General features: G+C 37.5%; 1 long non-coding RNA gene across 1 annotated transcript in view; it reads left to right on the top strand.

The window, feature by feature from the left end:
• Window positions 1–24128, top strand: part of LOC118238325 — a 44308-nt gene extending 20180 nt beyond the window's left edge. The window contains exon 2 of the long non-coding RNA XR_004768280.1: window positions 20991–24128. This is a non-coding gene — a long non-coding RNA (uncharacterized LOC118238325). The remainder of the gene's footprint in view (window positions 1–20990) is intronic.
• Window positions 24129–24610: the final 482 nt, after the last annotated feature.

Here is a 24610-nt window from a genome sequence, read left to right as displayed (position 1 = left end):
AAGGTGTGAGAGCAGAGCTGGCCCTGCCCTTTGCTGCTTACTGTATTGGGTGAGCTAGCGGTGTGCTGGAGAGCTGGTTGGCTGACCAACTCAGCAATCACCCAGGTCCAGAATCAGGGTTATGAGTTGGCCCACCCAAACACCACTCATCTATCATCTGTTGGAGTGCGTGAAGGGTCCAGTCCTGTAGACCCAAAATTGCAGGATCTCCATGACACACAACAACAATCGATATCCAAGAGGAGTCCCAGGGAGAACTCAGTATTGATAATGTAGCAGAAAACAGAGGCCCAGAACCAGTCCAATGGCTCTTTGCAACGACCACTTGCAAGTAAAGATATATGACTGAAGAATATACTGTGTGATATACTACAACATCTATGATGAGATTTTTCTTTTCTTCTTATCTTCTCTTTTAAATTTTATGCTTTACCTTTTTTGGGTGGGAGGGGTTGCAAGGACAGAAGGAAGATGTGAAGGGACAGGGAGATGAATTGGCTCAAGATACCTAATGTCAAATCCACAAAGAATCAATAAAAAGTTAAATTAGAAGGACAAATGCAAGCATAGTAAACATGAGCTTTGTGCTCTTTTGGCATTCTCAAGTCCTCCTCGAGATCTACATAGCCCAGATAGTACTTTATTGTCATTTTCCTAAAGCACTTGCTAGCATTCTTAACTTGCTTTTTCTTTTGTTTCCTCCAATTGTGCTTTCAAGCAGTCTTTCTTCAGACTCATCTGTGTGATCCTGCCATCAGTACTATAAATTAGTATGTTTTTCAGATCAAGTATTTATAGATTGCTACCATGTCTTTGATAAAATTCTCTGTTAGAGTAAGGATACATTTGTTTCCTATGAGTTCTGGGTTGCCTTAAAAGAGCTGTTTAATAGATGATAACAAGAATGGAGATATCATAATTGAGACATTTTTGGTTTACAGAGAAATCAGGCACTAGGGAAATGTCTGGAGATCTACAAAGATTGCACCAGCTAACAATCTAAGCAACAGAGGAGAGGCTACCTTAAATGACCTCCCCTGATAATGAGATTGATGCCATCCTATAGCCTTCATCCAGCAGCTGGTGGAAGTAGAAGCAGACACCCACAACTAATCACTGAACTGAACTGGAACCCAGATGCAGAGAAGGACGAGTGAAGAGTACAGGGGTACAGACCAGGCTGGTGAAACCCACAGAAACAGCTGACCTGAACAATGTGGGCTCTTGCTCCTCAGTCTGATATCTGGAATACCAGCATGGGACTGATCCAGACTCCAGGAACATGGGTTTCTGTGAGGAAACCTTGGAAATCTATGGGACCTGCTGTAGCAGTTCAGTACTTATCCCTAGCATAGGTGTGGACTTTGGGAGCCCATTCCATATAGAGGAATACTCCCTGAGCCAAGACACACGGGGGTGGGCCTAGGCCCTATCCCAAAGGATACTATAGACTCTGATGACACCTTATGGAAGGCCTCACCATCCAGGGGAAGCAGAAAGGATATGTGATAGGTAGGGTTTTAGTTGGAGTGGGGGTAGGGGAGGACAGGTGGGTGAAGGGAACTGTGATTGTCATTTAAATCAATCCTGTTTCTAATTCAAATAAAAAAAGTTGAAAAAAAAGAGCTGTTTAAGATTCCCAATCTAAGTATTCTCCCATGTTGGCTACTATCTGGCCAATTTATGCCATCATGATTTGAACAATAAGGAAGCAATGTTTTCCCAGAAGCTCCTTGGGCTTTGCTGGCATGCAACATTGTTAGGGCATTTGTAAGGGTTTATGTTAGTTTTTATATCCTTTGTGTGTGTGTGTGTGTGTGTGTGTGTGTGTGTGTGTGTGTGTGTGTTGCAAAATGTAAAAGAAGGTCTGTGAATGTTAGCATTTAATAGATAATGCCAAATTGTCTTATGAAATAGTTGTGTCAATTTATAGCCTCATTATCTGAATCCCTATTAACTATATATTTATGCTGTGCACTTAAATTTCTTAAAATTTGTCAATCCCATAGGAATATAACATCCCATAGGAATCCCATAGGAATATAACAATCTCATAGGAATATAGTTTTTAATGTAGTCTGATTTATCAATTCTTCTCCAGCTAGTGCTTTTAGGCACTTATTGAGATATTGTTCCCCACAGTTTCATCATGATGATATTTCCTGTTTTCTTCCAAAACATCTAAGCAATTTCTTTTTGGTCTTAATTTATATTCTCCTAATTACTAATGAAGTTGAGCACCATTTTATAGTTTTATTGCCAAATATTGTTTACTGTTCTGTGAAATGCTTGTTATTTTTGCCTATTTTCACAAGTTCTTGAAGAATTTCTTTATATATTTATATATTCCAGACACCAGCTATTTATTAAAAATGCATTGTAAAGTTTTCTCACAATTAGAATTTGTCTGGTTATTTCCCAAAGGGTTCTTTGGATGAGTAAAACCCACAGTTTTTAATGTAGTCTGATTTATCAATTCTTTTGCAGCTAGTGCTTTTAGGCGCTTATTGAGATATTGTTCCCCACAGTTTCATCATGATGATATTTCCTGTTTTCTTCCAAAACATCTAAGCAATTCTTCTTTCAAGTTTCCTGCAAAGAGCCCAGGATAACAGCAGCTGTAGGCGTTGGCATAGCAGGAACTTCAGGGCAGAAGCGGAATGTATCGAATGGTTCTGCTCTGGCTGCCTTCTCTGAAGTGGTGTGCTCAGAGAAACAGGTTTTCTCTTGTCTTCTTCAGTCACAGCTCAGTTTCAATACTGGATTGCTGAGTCTATGATCAATAAATTGGGGATGTTATTTTCACAGAGCATAAGGCACACAGTAAAACAGGATCATTTATTTGTTCTTATGGTACCCTCCAGATATATGATACTTGTTTATTAAGACAAGTTGGATGTTTCTCATTGGTCCAGTGGCGGACAGACCAGGGCACGAGGCCTAACCATTCCTTTTAGCATCTCTACAGTGGACTGGATGTTCAGAAGCCACCTTTCCCGAAGATCAGGGCAGGATGTGGTTTTTGATTTGTAGGTCATGTGCTTCTTTGGTTCTCCTCAGGACATGCGGACCAGTCATCTCAGTCATTGTAGGTAGAAGACTAGCATTTTCCTTAACCACTACTGACCCATTGGCATAGGATATGACACTACCATGGTTGCATCTGAGCAAGAAGAGGAAGGACAGTTCATCCTAGGACGTGAATGAAGGCTGGTGTGTATGTGTATGGGTAATTTAGGGTACATCTTCCCACATCAATTAACCCAATTTAGAACCCCCCTTACAGACAAGATGTGTGTAGAAATAGTTCCCTGGTGATTCTAATTCCCACCAAGTTGACATTCCTAAAGTAACATCAAATGAATGAGTAATGACTTCCTTCGGAGACTGAAAAAAATAAAAACAAAAACAGGAAAGTATTCTTGCTGCCATTTTCTCACCAAATAGCTTGATATTTAAGCTGGAATAGTTAAATAAAATACAATTAAAAGTAGAAACACCAAAAGTAAAAATTTATTTAATTTTCCAATATGCATAGACTTTCCCATTATGCATCCAATTTCTACCTTCTACAAACCTGAAGATAACTTGTTTGCAGAAAAGCATTGAAGAAGATTACTGATTAAGCCTGAATTAATAGTATGTTTCCTTTAAGTAGCAAAAGGAAAGCAAAACATTTAGGTCTGTACCATGCTGGCATGGTAGTCCACATGAGTAGTTTGAGCACTGAGAGTTAGGGATAGGCAGACCAAGAGATAATTCAGAGCCACTTTGAACTATATACCCAGAACCCTCTATCAGAAAGCAAAACAACCAATCAAGAACATATCTGTATCATAAAAATGTTTGGAAACTTAGACATAAATCAAATGAAAGACACAATTTCAGTTCACAGCAAAATAAGACATCATCAAATGAAGAACACCCAACTAAAAACAAAACTCAATATTGGAAATGTGTCAGTTTTATCATTATAGTTTCAATAAAATCCCAGTCAAATCTTCTCATTTTGTGTGTAAAAATTAACAATACTCATTCTAAAACATACTCAAAATGAGAAAGGCTAAATCTTAAAAGTTATGGCTATCCTATAAAGTGAGTATCATGAAATAATATAAAGTATTACTTCATGTAAGAAAATAGTTCATTATTCAGAGTCATTATGGTATTTTTACGAGAATATTGTGGTTAGTTTTTTGTTTTACTCTTCATATTTTGCAACTACAACCCCCTGGAAATATGTGTCTGAGTTAAGAACAGAATCAACTTTTGCTTCTGTTTTTCATAAGACATAATAACCCCACTGGTATTTTCTCAAAAATCAAGTTTTAGTGCATGTTTGTGTTTATTTCAGTTTTTAGATAGCCTCCTTTTGTGCTATTTACTCATTTCTGTAGTTTTAGGCTAGCTCTAGGCTTTTTTATCAGAACAATTAGACTACAGGTGACAGATTATGCTAGCAACTTTAAATATCACAAAATTCTGATTAGGGCAAACTTACAGGGCAAAAGATATACGTGTGTGTGTGTGTGTGTGTGTGTGTGTGTGTGTGTGTGTGTTTGTGTGTGTGTATGTGTGCATGTGCACATACACACTTTATTGTTTTTATAAGTCAAATTAACACACCATGGTATATATAATTCAAGCTTAGAGATTAGAGGAAAATTCAGTAATTTCATATTTTTCATAGTAGTGAAGCAACTAATGGCACTCCACTTATTTAAAACACATGGAAATTGAGTTCAGGAGCTTTTTATGTGATTACAATTTGCACAATTAGTAAGAAGCAACCTGCCACCAGATGGTGCCTCTCTCACTGCAGCTTCCACCAGAGTACCAGAGAATGACTTTCCTTAGAATGTGCAAGGATGAGCGTGAATAGGGAGTAATGAGGCAGTGGTGCAATTTGAAAGGTCTTAAGGCTAAGTTTCTAGATAGAGGAAAAGATCCATTTGGAATTTTGGAATGGCAGTGGCCAGTATCGATAGGTCTTGTGTGGTACTATTTATAATGGGGAAAGTCATGTTAAATTAGTTTGAATGGCATGACATCTACCCTGCATCTGATGGCACGCACAGCATATACATGGAATCCATGAATGTATCTGTAAACTTGGCAGCAGTAGCTATATTTCTATGCTTGTAAATGTGATCAAAGGGTTTCTGTCATTGTAGGGTCTTTGCTGTATCTACACTTTTATTTCAATTCAAGCTACATTTATCTAAGAGCACCAGGAGATCCTCCCAGATCAAAAGGTATTTTCTATCCCATTTTCATGACTCATTCTTGTAGTTCTTCCAGGGCTGCTTCTGCAGGACCAGGACATACCCGGTACTAAAGCTGTGTAGCAAGTTCAAACTTTATAGAACTAAATAGAGTGCGTTCTCAGGCAAAGGTTGGCTTGTTAGCTAGTAGCCCTTTCTTTCAAACATTAAGGTGAACTGGAAAAAAAGAAAGGAAATAGGTTTTCCAAATGAAAGGAAGGTGTAGCGAAAAGTAAGGAAAATAGAGGGTTCAGGATTACAGGAATGATGATGGGGAGGAAGGGAAATTATATTACATTAGAAAATTTTCCCTGGTTCAGAATGGAGCAAAAGGAAGGAGGGAGGAAGACACAATAAACAGAACACAGGGTTGGAGTCTATGTATAAACAGAGTGCAGACTTTGCCAGCTATGAACTCTTGGGTAAGTAACTTACTGAGCTTTACTAACCCCAGTTTCTATTTGCAAAATGTAATTGCAAATATAATGACACCCTGCTTGCAGTATTGTTAGGAGGAACAATAAGCTTAAAGTGGCCTTAGCTCATGGTGTATCTGTCTGCTTTCTATCTCTGAATATATTACACAGACTATGGTCCTAAACAAGTATATGTATGCTGTGAAGGAAAGATATTTCAAGTGTGTTATGGTTCTGCAGGGCAGGTGCAAAGTTAAGAGGCCATGTCTGGTAATAGATCAACTTCTTGTTGACAGCAGAGAACATCACAAATTAAGAGAGGGAGCTTGTGCCTGCATATGTGTCTTCCCCACCTCATCTTCTAAAGGTACTAGGAATTTTTTTTATCATGAATGCTCTAACCTAATCCCATATAATCACAGTCCTTTTTCTAATCTAATGATCTCATATAATCATAGTACTTTCCCAATGGCAGGCACTACAGTTGAATTATGTCTCCACTGCCTTAACACTACACATAAAGGCCTGGGGTGGGATCAGGGGCACTGAAACCATTTAAATAGTAGTAACACTAAATGAATAGACATCTTTCTTGCCTGGATGGTGGTGGCCCATGCCTTTCATCATGCAGGATTAATTAGGAGGCAGAGGCAGGCATATCTCTGTGAGTTTGAGGCCAACCTCGTCTGTAGAGTGAGTTCTAGAACAGCCAGGGCTATACAGAGAAACCATGTCTTGAAAACAAAAACAAAAACAACAAAAAATAGAGACTGATATTGAAATTATTAACAATTCTTTCTCTTTTTTATCTTACACAAAATTTTGAAATCCAGTGTCATATTTCTTACACATTTAATCCATAATAACTCAGTCAGAAATCAAGCTAATATCACTTAAGAAAGTTAACAACTTTTCTGTGAAATTGGTGTCCTCATTCAGTATACAGTCAAATAATTAAAATATTTGGCAAAATTGAAATATGTTTATTTGTTTAGAGTTGAATTAATGAGTATCTTCATTTTTACTTAGGTAGACTTAAATTATCAGGTATTTATCAATTAAAATAGTTCTTGAAAATTAAGCACACACACACACACACACACACACACACAAACACACGTATATGTAAATCTTTGATGAGTCAGGTTTTCTTCTCCCATTAATTGTGAATGGTAGCATTATATACCATATACAAGTCTCCTTAACTCTAAGAACAATCCAAACAGCTCTTACCTTAAGACAGGATCTCCAGTCTGCAGTTAATCAAATTCTGTTGAATTTGCAAAATGATCTCCTTAGTCTCCTTCACGATCTTAAGCGGCAAGTAAGTGATTATGAGGACTCTTCAATCCTAATGGAACAGGAATTTTCCTCAGAATTAAACATCTTCCCTCTTGCATGCTTTATAATGTCCTTCGCAATATCAGTAGGGACTGTGTAGAAATAAGAACTGAAACTTAACTGGAATTTTACCATTCTCATTGTTTAATTTTTTATTTTATTTTTGAGATTACCATAGAATTCCAACATTTTCCCTTCCATTTCTTTCCTACAAAGCCTCCCACACACCTTTCCCTTCCCTCCTTCAAATTCAAGGTATTTTTTTTTTACTAATTGTTATTGCATATATATGTATGTGTATGTGTAGGTATATGATGCTCATGTATATGATGTATATGTTTATACATTTCTAATATAGCCTGTTCCATTCATATAATGCTATTTTATGTATTTTATTGCTGACTATTTGGTACTGGACAACTAACTAGTGTGTTCTTCCCTGGGAGGACTCCTTTTTTGGCTTCTAGCCTTCTCCATTTGCCTGTAGTTCTTGTAGGATTGAGGTCTTGTGGGCTTTGGCATATCTGCTGGTGTTGTCCTTGCTAAGTTTACATTAGGCAGTCTTGTGAGACTTTATGGTAGCTTCTGACATTGCTAAAAGATACCACCTAATAGTTTTAGGAAAAGTAGATGGAGGGTCTTTGTTTTCATTTTGATTTAGACCATAAATAAAAACAATACCCAGAGAAGATCTCAAACTACTATAGGCATCATTAACCTCATTGTTTAAATTAGCAGTCTTCTTATTTCTTTCTAGCTATAATACCACAACCACATGTTTGGTCACCTTCAAATTTCTTTTGCTTACATAAATGCCTACCTACCCAGAGCACTATTATAATTTTGATTTGTAGCTTCAGAATTTATAGGAGGCTGCTACATGTCTGATCATCGCATCATGCTTTATTTATCATTTTGTCCTTTGCTGTAGACTTTAGTGGGATAGATAATTATATTTCTAAAATCACTTTTACATAAGTCATATGAAGTTGGAAAAATAAGGTTAATTTATGTCTATGGAACAAGGATATTCTCTCAGTAATTTAAAAATTATGGAAACAGAGAGCAGAATTGTGGCTATTAGGCTTCAATGTGGGTCTTTTAACAATGGGGAAGTGATTGGTTTAAGGATATAAAACTGCAGTTGGACAAGAGGCATGGACTCTGTAAAGTCTTGAGGTCTACTGAGAGCTTGATAAATATGGTTGATAACAATATGCTATATTTTAAAAGTTGTGAGATAGTGTACTTTAAGTGTTCTCAAAACAAAAATGATGAATATGTGTGATATAACAAGTTAATAGGTTTAATTTAGCCATGCCATTGTGAACATACTGTATTGTGTATCATAATTGTGCATGACTTTATTTAAGAGTTAAATAAATGAATGGAAAAAATAAAAATAAATCTAAAAATAATTTCAAAATTAGAATCAGATAGTCACAGTTAAGTAGCAAATATTGGTAAAGTCGATGTACTGGAAGGGAGTACTAGGAGAGAAACCTTCCTATGCTCTTCAAATGGAGCAAATTAGGCAAAAATTTTAAAAGCTGTGTAAATTAAGATATACATATTGATCAACACTTTGTGCATTGTCAATTGGCAGCAATTCACTCTCAGGCCAGCAATTAGTGTCTGGCTGTCTAAGAAGCAACATGCCTGATGGTGAGAGTTTTCAGATCAGAGATGAGGTGTGAGGTTTCAGTCCAAGAAATTTCAATGATGTTTTAAAAACATCGTTTACTATCCAGTTTCCAAGTGGGTAGGGATGCCAAGCTTCCTGCATGTCAGGGCAAGGTGTCCCTCCATTTCATGATGTGGAAGTGACGATTTGCCAGCCTATGTCATCTGGTAGAGGATGATAGCATCTTTCATCTTTTATGTACAAAAGGAGTTTGGCTACCTTAAAAATTCAGATGTGAACCCAATCACAAAAAGACAAACATGGTATGTACTCATTCATATGTGGATTCTAGACATAGAGCGAAGGATTACTAGCCTACAATCCACATTGCCAGAGAAGCTAGTAAACAAGGAGGACCCTAAGAGAGACATACATGGTCCCCTGAAGAAGGGGAAAGGATCAAGATTCCCTGAGCAAATTTGGAGCATGGGAAGAGGGGGGAGGCAGCTAGGAGAATGAGAAGGGAAGAAGAGGGATGCAGAGGGCATGAGGGAGCAGAAAGGTTGAGTCAGGGGAAGAATAGAAGATAACAAGAATGGAGATACCATAATAGAGGGAGACATTTTTGGTTTACAGAGAAATCAGGCACTAGCGAAATGTCTGCAGATGTACAAAGATGACACCAGCTAACAATCTAAGCAACAGAGGAGAGGCTACCTTAGATGCCGTCCCCTGATAATGAGATTGATGAATGACTTATATGCCACCTGATAGGCCTCATCCAGCAGCTGGTGGAAGTAGAAGCAGACACCCACAACTAATCACTGAACTGAACTGGAACCCAGATGCAGAGAAGGAGGAGTGACAAGCACAGGGGTCCAGACCAGGCTGGCGAAACACACAGAAACAGCTGATCTGAACAATGGGGAGCTCTTGGTCCCCAGATTGATAGCTGGGATATCAGCATGGGACTGAACCAGACCCCAAGAACATGGGTTTCAGTGAGGAAACCTTGGAAATCTACGGGACCTGCTGTAGCAGTTCTTATCCCTAGCATAGGTGTGGACTTTGGGAGCCCATTCAACATAGCAGAATACTCCCCGAGCCAAGACACACGGGGGTAGGGGGTGGGCCTAGGCCCTATCCCAAAGGATACAATAGACTCTGATGACACCCTATGGTAGGCCTCACCATCCAGAGGAAGCAGAAAGGATATGTGATAGGTAGGATTTTATTTGGGGTGGTGGTAGGGGAGGATGGGAGGGAGAAGGAAACTGGGATTGTCATGTAAAACAATCTTGTTTCTAATTCAAATTTAAAAAATCTGAAAAAGACACACCAATGCACATAACATTTAAAAAAATTAAAAACAAGCAAACAAATAAAAACAATACAAAGTAAAAGGATGCCAGAGAAACACATACTCTCAAAGATTCCCCTGACACACACATTCACAATCTTCATAAAAACACAAAATAGGTAACTCTAACAGGTAAGCAGATAAAAGACAAGTAAGGTAAAAATTCCCAAACCAAGTTTTAGGAGACAAAACATCTCCAAATATATCACTGAGTTCATTTTTTTGTTGACAATCTACTTCTGAGCCTCACTTGAATATGGTTTGTGTACTCAGTGAGACTCTACTGGAGAAAAACTACTTTTTATTTTGTGAGTGGTTGTCATTTGGAGATAGCTTCTGGTTTAGGGATGTGGGGGCCTGTGTCCACTTCTCTCAGTATTGGGACTCCATCTTCCTTAGAATTGTGCAGGCCTTATACATGTTGCCACAGTCTCTGAGTTCATATGTCCATCAGTCCTATTGTGTTTAGAAGACCTTGTTTCCTTTATGCTTTCCATCTCTCCTGACTCTAATAATCTTTCTTCTTCCTCTTCTACTTTGTTCCTTGGACCCCAAGGCAAGTGATTTGATGGCGACATCCCATTTAAGAGTTAGTGTTCCAATGTCTCTCACTCTCTGCACCCTGTTCAGTTGTGGATCTCTGTGTTAGTTCCGATCTTCTGCAGTAGGAAGCTTCTCTGACTGAGACTGACACTGATTTATGGATATGTCATTAGGAATCATTTTACTGCTGTGGGTTTTTTTTGTTAGCAGAACAATGATATTTGGCTTTCTCTTAGGTTCATGGTCTATCTAGTATCAGTGTTGGCCACCTAAGTAGTGTTGAGCATGGAGAGGGCCTTAAATCCAATCAGATAATGGTTGGTTATTCCCGTAACTTTCGTGCCAGGACCAATGTATCATGGAGACAGGCCACCATTGCATTCAAATGTTTTTGTGGCAGGGTTAGGGTTTAGATTTCTCCTCTGGATGCATATAGAGTACTTTCAAGTACCATAAGTACTAGTCAATAGATATGAAGGCCACAGGTAGGCATTAGCTAGACTTCTCTGTGTTCAGTGAGATATTTTATTCAGCAATAGAGCCTTACCATGAATTTGTGAAGATCAACCAATTGCCATGGAAAGAGTCTTTTGGGGATTTTCATGAGGCCCCTTTGACCAGAAACTCAATTTAATGTAACCCATTCCCAGCACTGGAGGTTTCACTTGATGTTGAGAGAGGTCTAGTTGGTTGTTATAGAATATTGTTTTAACTATGTTAATATGCTTTAACTATGTAAATTTGCTTATGCTACAGAATATTATTTTACCTGTGTAAACATGTGTTACTTTTGTTTATGCTGCATTTGTTTAATTATTTACAGATGTGTTGCATCTGATTCACCTTGCCTGCCTAAGGAACTTGATTGGGCTAATAAAGAGCTGAATGGCCAATAGCTAGGAAGAGAGAGGATAGGTAGGGGCTGACAAGCATAGAGAATAAATAGGAGGAGAAATCTAGGCTCAGAAAAGAAAAATGAGGAAGAAAGAACTAGAGAAGAAAGAAGAGGAAAACAGGGGAGAACAAAGGGGTAACCCAGAGCAAGAAGCCAGGCAGATGCCAGACAGCTAGACATAGAGAAGAAGTCAAAGTAAGATATGCAGAAATAAGAAAGATAATAAGCCCTGAGGCAAAAGGTAGATAAAGAGAAACAGGTTAATTTAAGTTAAAAGAGCAAGTCAGAAATCTGCCTAAACTAGGCTGAGCATTCAAAACTAATAACAAGACTTTGTCATGATTTGGGAGCTAGTTGGTCCCCCCCAAAAGCCTAGTACATTTTGGCATTCCAACGTGAATCCTATATTTCATATACAGTCTACAAAAGCTGGAGAGAGAGAGAGAGAGAGAGAGAGAGAGAGAGAGAGAGAGAGAGAGAAAGAGAGAGAGAGAGAGGAAAAGAGAGAGAGGAAAAGAGAGAGAGGAAAAGAGAGAGAGAGAGAGAGAGAGAGAGAGAGAGAGAGAGAGAGAGAGAGAGAGAGATGGTTCCTGTTGGACTTTGCCAAGACTAGGTGGGACAGTCCTCCAAAATTCATGCTTCATAAAAGATTCTGACAGGTATTCTAGGCCTGTAGGTTGAAGACTAGATACTCCAATGTTGCAGAGAAACCTTGGGTGATTGTCAAGGTAGCCAGATGTCTCTTTCATTTTTATAGTTTTGGAAGTGGCTTGTACTACCCTTCCTGTTTACTCTGGTAATATTATATCTTTTTGTAGTCTTTGATGAAGTCTAACACTAGATAGTTATAATTACAGTTTTCCTTAGTTACGATAGAAGGTAAATTAGGTACAGAGTTTTGGACTCATCAAAATAGAATAGATAATATAATATAATATAATCCTTACTTGATAATTCTTCTTGTTGTATATGGCTTTACTATGTTAAGATTAAAAGCTTTTCATTTAGACAAAAGGGGAAATTTTGTAGAATATTATTTTAACTATGGAAAGATGTATTACATTTGTAAGTGTGCATATATTTATGTATGTGTGTATATGTGTAGCATTTTGTACATATTATGTAAACAATGTTGAAAAGAATATCAAGATAATAGAACCCGAACCCAGAATTATCTCTCATTAAGCTGTGTGACTTATTACCTTTATTTGCAAGATATTTAACTATTTTATTATAATATATAATATATATATATATAATATATGTATTCACTGTAAATGGTATTTTGTTACATAAAGACATTCAATCCAAACATATAAGTTAAAGATATTTCCTCTTGTACCTCCTTCCCTTCAATTTTTCTTCACTGCCACTCCAACTAGTCTTCTTTGTTACCCTAGAAAGTTTTTTTTTGTCATTTCATGTCATAGAATCATGCATGATTTTACATATATTTAATGTACAGGAATATACATATGAGGAAACATGCTTGTACTTCAAAAACTGGCTTATTTCATTTGATTATCTCCACTTGCAGCAATTTTAGAGTCAAATAAATATCTTTGTAGTTTGTGGATGAAACATTTCATTGTATACATATGAAAATTCCTTATACTTTTATCTGCTGTTTAATATGTAGTAGGCTGGCTAAGCTTAGTATTCTACCTGGTGCTGCAGCAAACATCAAAGAAAGTGCAATTTCCTGTTGTGTGCTGACTTGGAGTCCTTTGGCTAAATAAACAGGAGTAGTCTGACTAGGTTTATGGTAAGTCTCTTTTCACCTCCCTGAGACATACTGATTTCCATAGTAGCTGGTTTTGTTTGTATTACTACCAGCACTGAAATCTTTGCTAGAATTTGTTGTGATTACTTTTATTTTTTTCTTATCCAAATTATTTTTACTTTTGTGCTTTTAAAACATTAAAGAATAATTGCATGGTTTCCCTCCTACCCTTCCTATATCCCCATTTGCCCTCTCAGATTATGGCTCCCCCCCCTTTTTTTTAGCTACTATTGATACCTGTATATATCCATAAAGATATAAACACAACCTGCTGAGCCTATTTAGCATTGTTTTTTCACTTGTATATATATGATTTCAGGGTTGAGCACTTGATATTAGATAACTAGTTAGGGGACTCACCTTTGGAGAAGATTAATTCTCTTTCTGTTAGCAATTCTTTGTCTAGAGTTGGGCCTCTGGTAAGATTTCTGCACCCATGCTAGCATGTTCATTGATATTGTCATTATTCAGGCCGTATTTAGGCAGCCATATTGTTGAGGTATCATGGATATAGCTTTTCAGTCATTTCTGTGAGACACAGAGACACAATCTCACAGCAGACTCTTAAAATCTTTTGCCTTCTCTCCCTACTTGGGCACCCCATAATAAGTTGTTCTCTGTATTTTGACCAGTTGTAGATTTATTATCATTTATTTTATTGAGCTATATATATATATTTTCTTACTTGCCCTCACTCTTCTCCTCTCCCCTTTCACCCTCCTGTTGTTCCCCAAGCTCCCAATTTACTCAGGAGATCTTGTCTTTTCCCCCATCATAGGTGGATCCAGGTATGTCTCTCTTAGGATCCTCTTTGTTACCTAGGTTTTCTGGGGTTGTGACCTGTAGGCTGATTGTCCTTTGCTTTATTCTATTATCCACTTACGAGTGAGTATGTATTATATTTGTCTCTCTGGGTCTGTTACCTCACTCTTGGTAGCTTTTTCTAGTTCCATCCATTTGCCTGCAAATTTTAAGATGTCATTGTTTTTTACTGTTGAGTGGCATTTCACTGTGTAAATGCACCAAAATGTCTTTATCCGTTTTTCAGTTGAGGGGCACCCAGGTTCTCACTAGCACAAATAATGCTGCTATGAACATAGTTGAGTAAGTACCCTTGTGGTATAAGTGTGGATCCTTTGGGTATAGCCCAACAGTGGTATTGCTGGGTCTTGAGGTAGACTGATTCCCAATTTCCTGAGAAACTGCCATACTGATTTCCAAAACAACTGTACAAGTTTGTACTCCCATCAGCAATGGAGTTCGTTCCCCTTACTCTACATCCTCTACAGTATAAGCTGTCATCATCTTGATTTTGGCCATTCTGACAGGTGTACGATGGTATCTCAGAGTTGTTTTTATTTACATTTCTCTGATAACTAAGGATATTGATCATTCCCTTAAGTGTCTTTCAGCCATTTGAGCTTCCTCTGTTTAGAGTTTTCTGTTAACATCTCTACTCCATTTTTTAAATTGGATTATTTGGTAGTTTGATGTCTAGTTTCTTGAATTCTTTGCATATTTTGGAGATCAGTTCTTTGTTAGATGTGGGGTTGATAAAGATATTTTCCCATTCTGTAGGCTGCTGTTTTGGGTTGTTGAACACATCCTTTGCCTTACAGAAGCTTTTCAGTTTCAGGAGGTCCTGTTTATTGATTGTTGTTCCCAGTGTCTGGGCTACTGGAATTGTATTTAGGAAGTGGTCTCCTTTGCCAATTTGTTCAAGGCTACTTCCCACTTTCTCTCCTTTGAGGTTCAGTATGGTTGGTTTCATGTTGAGGTTATCAATCCATTTGGACTTGAGTTTTGTGGATGGTGATAGATATGGATCTATTTGCATTCTTCTATATGTCTACATCAAGTTATGCCAGCATCATTTGTTGAAGATGCTTTCTTTTTCCCATTTTATAATTTTAGCTTTTTTTTTTTTGCCAAAAATCAGGTGTCCACAGGTGTGTGGATTGATTTCAGGGTCTTTGACTGAATTCCACTGGTCCACCTCTCTTGTCTGTTTTTACACTAATACAAACTTGTTTTCATTGATATAGCTCTGTAGTAGAGTTTGAAGTCAGGGATGGTGATGCCTCTGGAAGTTCCTTTCTTGAAGGGGATTGTTTTGGCTATCCTGGGTGAGTTTGTTTGTTTGTTTGTTTTTTGTTGTTGTTGTTCTAGAGCTTTCAGTGGTTCTGTTAATTCACTAGTTTGGGATTTCTCTAGCTTCTTTATGTAGGCATTTAGTGCTATGAACTTTACTCTTATCACTGCTTTCATTGTGTCCCATAAGTTTGGACACAGTGTGCTGTCATTTTCATTGAATTCTAGGAAGACTTTAATTTCTTTCTTTATTTCTTCCTTGACCCAGAGGTGATTCAGTTGAGCATTGTTCAATTTCCATGAGTTTATGGGCTTTCTACAATTAGAATTGTTAAATTCTAACTTTAACCCATGGTGATTTGATAAGTTAGATGGGGTTATTTCAATTTTTTTTTGTATCTGTTGAGGTTTGCTTTGTTACCGAGCATGTAATCAATTTTACAGAAGGTTCCAAGTGGTGCTGAAAAGAAGGTATATTCTTTTGTGTTTGGGTGGAATGTTCTATAGATGTCTGTTAGGCCTTTTTGAATCAACAACTGTGAATTCCTTTATTTCTTTGTTAAGTTTCTGTCTGGCAGACTTGTCCAGTGGTGAGAATTAGCTGTTGAAGTCTCCTGCTATTAGTGTGTGGAGCTTGATGTGTGATTTAAGCTTTAGTAATGTTTCTTTTACAAATGAGGATATGAGGGTACCCTTGTATTTGGAGCATAGATGCTCAGAACTGAGACTTTATCTTGAAGAATTTTTTTTCCTGTGAGGAATATGAAATAACCTTCTTCTTCTCTTTTGACTAATTTTAGTTAGAAGTTTATTTTTATTAGATATTAGGATAGCTATACTAGCTTGTTTCTTTGGTCCATTTGATTGGAAAATATCTTCGCAATCCTTTACTTGAGGTAATGTCTGTCTTTGTAGTTGAGGTGTGCTTCTTGTATGCAGCAGAAGGATAGATTCTCTTTTGTATGCAGCCTGTTAGCCTGTGTCTTTTTATAGGCAAATTGAGTCTATTGATATTAAGGGATATTAATGACCAGAGACTATTAGTTACTGTTACTTTTGTTTTTGTTGTTGATAGTGGCATTATGTGTGCATTTCTCTTCTTAGTGATTTGCTGGTGTGGGATTATCTATTGCCTTTGTTTTTGTGGATGTAGCTAACTTTCTTGGGTTGGAGCATTCCTTTAAGTACTTTCTGTAGGGCTAAATTTGTCAGCTGAATTTGTGGATATGTATTGTTTAAATCTGGTTTAGTCATGGAATATCTTGTTTTTTCCATCTACGGTGATTGAAAGCTTTGCTGGATATGGTAATTGGGCTGGCATCCATGTTCTCTTAGTGTCTGACCAGGACATTCTGGCTTTCATTGTTTCCACTGAGATGATGGGTATAATTCTGATAGGTCTGCCTTTGTATGTTAGTTGGCCTTTTTTCCTTTGCATCTCTTAATATTCTTTCTTTATTCTGTATGTTTCATGTTATGTGGCAAGAGGTGACTTTTTTTTTTTTTGGACCAGTCTATTTGGTGTTCTGTTATCTTCTTGTACTTTCATAGGCATGCCCTTCTTTAGGTTGGGAAAGTTTTCTTCTATGATTTTGTTGAATATATTTTCTGTGCCTTTGAGTTGAATTTCTTATTCTGTCCCTATTATTCTATTTGTATGTTTGTTCTTTTCATGATGTCCCAGATTTCCTTGATATTTTGTGTTAAGAATTTGTTGAATCTAACATTTTCTTTGATTAATTAATCTACTTCCTTTATTAAATCTTCGAACACCTGAAGTTCTCTCTTCTATCTCTTGTATTCTGTTGTTTATAATTGCATCTGTAGTTCCTGATCATTTTCCCAGATTTTCCATTTCTGAAGTTTCCTCTGTTTATGTTTTCTTTATTGCCTCTATTTAAGTTTTAAAGTCTTGAACTGTTTCCTTCACCATTTTGATTGCATTTTCTTGGTTTCTTTAAGGAATTTGTTGATCTCTTCCAATTTTTTGTTTGTCTTTTCCTCCATTTCTTTAAGGGAAGTTTTCATTTTCTCTTTAAGGGCCTCAATCATCTTTATAAAGTTATTTTTAATGTTGTTTTCTTCTGCTTCATCTGCGTTGGGATGTTCAGGTCTTGTTGCTATAGAACCACTAGTTTCCGGTAATGCTGTATTGCTCTTTGTGTTGTTGAGTGTATTCTTACCCTGCTGTATACACATCTCTTCCTCCAGTTGGTGCAGGTAGAGCCTGTGCTTCAGGGGTCCCTTTATCTCTAATTCGTGTAGTTGGGAGCTGTGGCTCTGTTGAATGCTCCTTCAGGTGAAGGCAGGGTTGAGTCTCTGGTGTTGCTCCTTCGGGTGTAGATGGGCCCAAGGCTCAGATGGTCGCTCCTCTCAATACAGGTGGGGCTCTGGCTCCTCCAGGTGTAGGCAGTGCCAGGGCTCCAGTGATTGTTCCTATAGGGCAGACACTTACCTATGGGTATAAGTATTTAGCATACAATTAGGAATCATTCTGGCTTAGTAAAGTGGCTATCATACTTTCTCCTCTGAGATCCACAACCTCACTGTCTCTGGCAAGATTTCCATAAAAAAGTATAATTTCTTTCCTGTTGAGCATGTGTTAAGTCCAATTAGACCCAATAATAAGCACACATGTTGAACCTTTAGGAATACTTTGTCATGCCATTGTTGTGATTCATAGGTATCGTGGCTGATAGGATTATTGATTGCATGTGTCACTTGGAAGCTCCAGTAGTACCTTCGGTACAGTGAGAGTTGATTCTCAGGGAGGAGGCTTACAGGTCAGATCCCACTGGAATCCTGAGTTCTGTGTCTGAAGTCCATGATGTCTTAAGTAGCAGGGACTTGTCTTCAACTTCTGGGAGTCAACGAATGGTCAAAAGCAATAGCTTATATAGTTTTGGGAGTCTCTTGGACTCCCCTTACCAACAATTTACAAGGTTTCTTATGTCTGACAGTGGGGTTTTGGCCATATAATCTATAGTTGGGCTGGGGGAATCATTATCTTCTCAAGTGGCACAACTTCACTGGGATTTTATTGAATCCATATATTTGGTAGAAGGGTCATTTTCACAGTATCAGTTCTCTCAATCAGTGAGCACGTGGGGGTGTCTTTTCATTTTTTAGTGTCTTTCTCAACTTCTTTCTTCAGAGATTTAAATTTCATTGTAGAAGTCTTTCTAGATGTTTACCCACTACTCAAACATCTACCTCCTGCTTTTGTGCATATATTTTTACGGATATAGTCCAATTAGGACCGCTTGCCTGTGCCAGGGTGTGTTATTGTTTACTAGAACATGGGAAAGTTACTAGTAGCCACATATTGAATTAAAAAGAACTCCCTTCTATAATAGTTATTAACTACCAACCGCTTTTCATCTAGGGGTGGGGACTCATGTACCACTCTCCCACTCCCGATATGAGGTTGAAAAGTTCTGTCTTGATCATATGCAAGCAACCATAGCTGCTGTGAATGTCTGGCTTCACTGGCCTTGTCATGTCCAGAAGACAGAGTTTCAAATCCTTGCTCCACATGCTTTGTCTCTTACTTTCTTTGTAGTCCCATTCAGTCATATTCCTTGAACCTTATTATGATATAAATCTCTCATTTACAACTGAGTACTCAGTAGTCATTTACTCAGAGTACCTTGACTAATTATGAGTCTCTACATTACCCATTCAAGCGTTACTTATAGAAATCTTAACCCTTAATGTGATGGTATTAAGAGTTGGGGATCTTTGAAAGGCTATTTTGATGTTATGCATAATATTCAATAGATTTTTTATAAGATTAGGAAGGTTTATCTAATCCTAATTTGTCGACATTATTTTTAATCAAATAAACATTGGATTTAGCCAAATTATTCTTCTGAACTTACTGGTGATCATATGACTTTAGTCTGATGGCTGCATTGATTATTGAATATTGTACATCTGACTGTCATAGATATTGTTTAGGATGTAATTTTTAACCCTTTATTGGATTTTCTATACTAATATTTTGTAAAGATCATTGCATCAATGCTCAGGAACACACACACACACACACACACACACACACACACACACACACACACACTCTTCTAATGTTTTTAGTTTTAGCATTAGCCTCATAGCATAAGAGGTATCCTTCCTGCACACAGCTCTTGAAATAATATCAGTGTGCTCCGTTACTTGAATGTTTGGTAGCACTCACCAGCAAACTTGGGATGTTAGTAATTTATTTCTTTTGCAAATTTAAGCCCTATTTTTATTGTCTTCCACTTGTGCTTAAGTAGATTGTGTCTCTAAGGAACAGGCCCACATTACCTATTGAACTATGCTTGTAGACATGGAGTTTTTAGAAGTCATTTATTATTTTTTAGTGCCTATAGAATTTGTGTTGTTGGTCTTCACTTGAGGGGAGCCTTTTGGATTATTTGGTGGAAGCCATATATGCTTTTAGAATAAAACAATTAAATCACAAATGTAAAAGCAAAAGTTATCTATGTCTATCCATGGCACTTCTTTTTCTGTTACACATCCTGGCTCCCTACTAAAGAAGTCAAGATTGTTGGCACACTTTTGTTTTATCATCTTTGCAAGACTGCATGTCAGATTCTGATTTCTATAGTCAATGTGATTCCACAACATAAATCTAAAGTTTCTTCTATATATATTTAACCAGTTTTCAGATAAATAATATTTTGTTGTATTTTAATTAATATCATTAAGATGGAAAGGGATCACACCCCAGGTAGAATTAAAACCAAGAAGGGACCAGAGATTGAAGAGAACCAGCTTGCTATTCTGCCTGTGTCTATATAGTCATTTGAATATTGTTTCGTAGAAATTCTGATTGTATGGACAATAAATTCAGTTCTTTTCATTTTAAATATCTGAAAATTGGGTTTCTATCACCTGTAGCCAAAATATATCTGGTATGCTTTATTATTTATATAAGGCATCCAAAATACAGAAAAGTAATGTGGTTTGCTCTAGATCCATAATCAGAGTCCCAAAAGACCCCAAACCATTCAGGCCAGAATTCTTCCTATAATATTCATTCCCATTTTAGAGGGTATATCTGAACCTGAAGTTTGGGAGGTGGGTGATTTTCCATCTTCCTTCAGGTTCACTGTACATTTGCTGACTTTATCAACCCTCCTGTGCCACTTGCAAAATCAAGTTTCCAATCATTCATGCTCCTAACATAGAGGCAATAGAACTGAAAGATTCGGAGACAATGAAAGCAGTGCCTTTTTGTTCTGAGAATTTGTCTTTTAAGAAATAAATAAACTTGAGCTTTGGTGGGATGTCTTGTGAGTAATTCTTTGATGGGATATTTAGTAGCTATGACAGCTACTAAAAATGGAAGTGTGTACTCTCCTAGCTAGCTGGACTTTAAAAATTGAAAATTTAATCTTTCTTCTAATATCCAGCTGGTCAGAGCAAAATAGCCAAAACTTTCTCTTTTCTTTGAAAGTTTATATTGTTTCTCTGAATCCTAATAAAACTCCTAAGAGGTGCTGAGGGGTATAATTAGAGAGGTAGGAAAACATACATAGGGAGATTTGACACTTTACCTTGGATTGGCTTGATAGCTATGTCAGAGACCTACTCCTATCAGAGAGCATGTGGGCAGTAGTATCCCAAGATAAATTTGCTTTTCTATTTTGGCTCTCTTGGTAGGATTCCCCAAGTCATGTATCATCAGATGCAACAGGATACATGGAAAGTCTTCCTAAGTGTCTGAGAGAAGCTTCATCTTCAGACCTCTGGCATGTGGGGCTGCTCACCATGACCACCATTTTCCCAGAAAGAGCTGATGTGAGATACGCTCAAGAGAACAGGAGGCAAAGCCTGTGACTTCCAATGAATTCAGACAGAATTTCTTCCTTTGCTTTGGGCACAGTGTTGTTGAAAATTATCTTCAGCTGTTTGCTGATATATGCGGGGCCTTTGTTAATCCTGGATAGCTGGCATTGAGATACACTAGGCAGCTAAATTGCTCTAGTAATTTAACATTTGGCCAGCAGTTAGACACCTGCTTTTTCATGACATTCATCTATCTCCCTGTCTCTTTCATCTCATTCTCTGTCTTATTTTTCTTACAGATTTTCTCCTGGGTTTCCCATAGGGAACAAGGACTTTGAATGGCCAAGGAAAAGGAATTTGATGACAGGGACTTGTACCTTGTCAAAAATAGAAGCTATATTCTTGTAAGTTTCAGAGTCCACTTACAGACCAAGGGAAGTTACAGTCCAAATGGAGCTTCTCAGCTGTGCCACAGTATAGGCCAGAGGAGGGATGTTCTCCCTGAGCTCAGGGCTCATACATAAAATTCAAGTGTAGCTGTTGACAACATAAATTTTGGGTTTTGTCCAAAGGGCTATCTTAGTTTTAAGCCATAACGCCATTCCATGGCAACTTTGTTGTTTAGATTTAATTTTTTTTTCAGCTACAGAGATGACTCCATGGTTAAGAGCACTCACTGACTGCTCTTCTGGTGACCAGGGTTTTAATCACAGCATTCATATAGCACTAGTAACCATCCATATCTTTAGTTCCAGAGGATCATCTGCCCTCTTCTGGCCTTCATAGGCATTGCGATCTTGTGGTGCACAGATATACCTGTAGGGGAAACATCCATATGCATAAACTGGAAGTAAATAAATCTTAAAAGTTAATTATGAGTGTAGGTCCCTGTGGAGTGCAGAAGACAGCTGCACTTCAGGATCCCTTGAAGCTGATGTTACAGGTAATTGCGAGGGCCTGACATGGGTGTTGGGAGGCCAACTCCAGTTCCCTGGAAGAGCAGGAAGTAATAGGAACCACCAAGCCATTTCTCTAGCTCTTCCAAGCCAGTTTTACTTCATGGGCAAGTTTCTCATCACAGGAAGGTCCAGTTAGTTACTGAGGCTGTAGCATAAGGGTAACAAAACCTACATCACAAAGTAATTGTAAGAGTTAAAACAACAACAAAAATTCTAATGCTATGAACTGAAGTTGTAACTTGAGATACAGTTCCTAAAGGGTTGAAGTGATGACAGCATTCTTTTCACTGTGGTGTTAGGTCATTCTTTTAGGCAAGAATGATCCTCTGGTTGTTACTTCCCTCATCCAGCTCCCATTTTTCTGTTTCTCTAAGAACTCATGTATCAGTTCATTTTTTCATTGCCGTGTTAAAGCACCATGGCCAAAGATGTGAGCTTATTTTGGCCAATTGTTCCAGAAGAGTAAGATTAAATTAGGGGGCAGGGGAAGCATGGCAGCAGATGGCAAGTGTGGTGGCAGGAGCAGGAGGCTTAGAGCTCACATTCTTAATTGCAGGTCTGGGGGAGGCAGAAAGGGTGGGAGAAAGGGGGAGAAAGAGAGGACCAACACAAAACAAAACACCACTGTGAGAAGCTATGGACTCTCAAAGCCAGCTTAAAGTGATATACTTTCTCTATCACATTCACACCTCCAAGACCTCTAAAAACTACCACCAGCTAGGGACCTAGCTGTTTGAATGCTTAAGCCTATGGGGAACATTTCTCATGTAAACCACGATAGTACCATGTCATCATTGGTCTCAGAGTTTGTTTTTAAAAGTGATAATAATGAAAACACTGAGATTTGAATGCTTTGTCTATCGCAGTGAATTCTTTTATACCTTGTTGTTTTCTAGTGCATTATTCTGAACATTTCAAAAGTATAAGCAATTTGAAAGACTTATATACCAAGTCTTCATTCCCATCCAAAAGTCTTCTGTTAATATTTACCCTACTTGCTTCGTCATTTTACCTGGCAATCCATCTGTCCCTGTAAGTGGTCATCAATCAATTCTTTGAACAATTCAAAATAAGTCATAGATACTAGCAAAATTTCCCATAAGTATGTCAGTATATATAACATTAAATGTAACTCAATATTTTACAATGCTATTCTTTAGACAAATCAGGAAAACATACAGTTCGGAGTATTTACAAATGGTTCATACCTGTGCAAGACCTCTCCTAGTCTTCCTTCCTCAGCCTATATATTCTAGCCTCTCCTTGAGACCAAGTGCATCAAGGCAGCTTGCATACATCAGGTGGTAGGAGAAGCTGGATATTTGGGGTGGGGGAATAAGGGTGTGGAGGGGTGGATGGTGGTCTTGTGACATCATTCCAGAAAGTTCCTTCCAAAGCTTCCAAATCATGTGCTTATTTTCACAGGCCAGATGGTTAGTCCCTCAGGGATTAGTTCTAGAAACTGTTGTCAGTGGAACCCATATGATATGTGTTTTTTTTTTAAATGATTCTTTAAAAAGCACAAAGCTTCCAAATATATTTTTCTTGTCACTGAATGTTATTGCACTGTATATTAATACCCCACACTTTAAAAACTTTTCATTAATAGACACATAAGTTGCTTCAAGTTTATGGCTAGTATAGAAAATCTACTATGAACTTTCTCCTCTGAGAATTTATTTGTGAATGATTGTATATCTCTTAGTTAATACATATATATATATTATGTATATATAATTTATGTGAATTCCTTTTGTTTACAACCTCTTCAACAATTGGAGCTGTTTGTCTTTTTAACCCACCTATTTTGATGAATGTGCTATTATCTCGTTTTCAAATGCATTTATGAAGAGTAGTTATACTGGTAATCTCTATGTAACTGACCATTGTTCTTTTCTCTCAGAGTTTTGTATACTTGGAAATTACTTGACTGTCACCACTACAGGGATCCCTCATTTTTTGAGATTTACTTTGTTAGATATGCATTGTGAATATTTTCTCTCAGTCTCTTATTTACTTGAGTTTTTTAAATAAAAATAGGATTTTGATGAAAGTACCTTTTTATTTTTATAGTTGTTTGTATCCTGTTTAAGAAAACATTTCTTATGTCTAAATGGTGATAACATTTCTTTTCAGCAAAATTCTAATTCTATCATTCAAGTTTAGGTCTGTACCCATCTCAAAGACAGTTGTGGATATAGGCTGAGTTAGCACTCAGGGGGTGTTGGTCATGAACAGTGTTTTAGCAGTTTCTGTAATAAAGGCTTTGTTCTCCTTGTGAATGATCCAGTGTCTTTTTCTAAAATCAAGTGAATATGTATCTGTGAGTTTATTTCTAGAGACTCTGTCTCAATCTGTTATGCTGGTCTTTTTATTGGTTCTTTATGCTCAAACCACATTACCCTGTACCTTTATAGTAAGCCTGAGCATCAGGATATATTTGTGTTTCTGCTATATTTCTTCTTTAACAACCTCTTTAGCAATTCTAAGTCATTTTAATATCTATTTTCGTGTAATTTTTATACTGTCTTGTTA

This window comes from Cricetulus griseus, chromosome 2, assembly GCF_003668045.3.
Source record: "Cricetulus griseus strain 17A/GY chromosome 2, alternate assembly CriGri-PICRH-1.0, whole genome shotgun sequence".
NCBI classification, from domain to species: Eukaryota; Metazoa; Chordata; class Mammalia; order Rodentia; family Cricetidae; genus Cricetulus; species Cricetulus griseus.
This window is presented reverse-complemented; position numbering and strand designations above follow the sequence as displayed.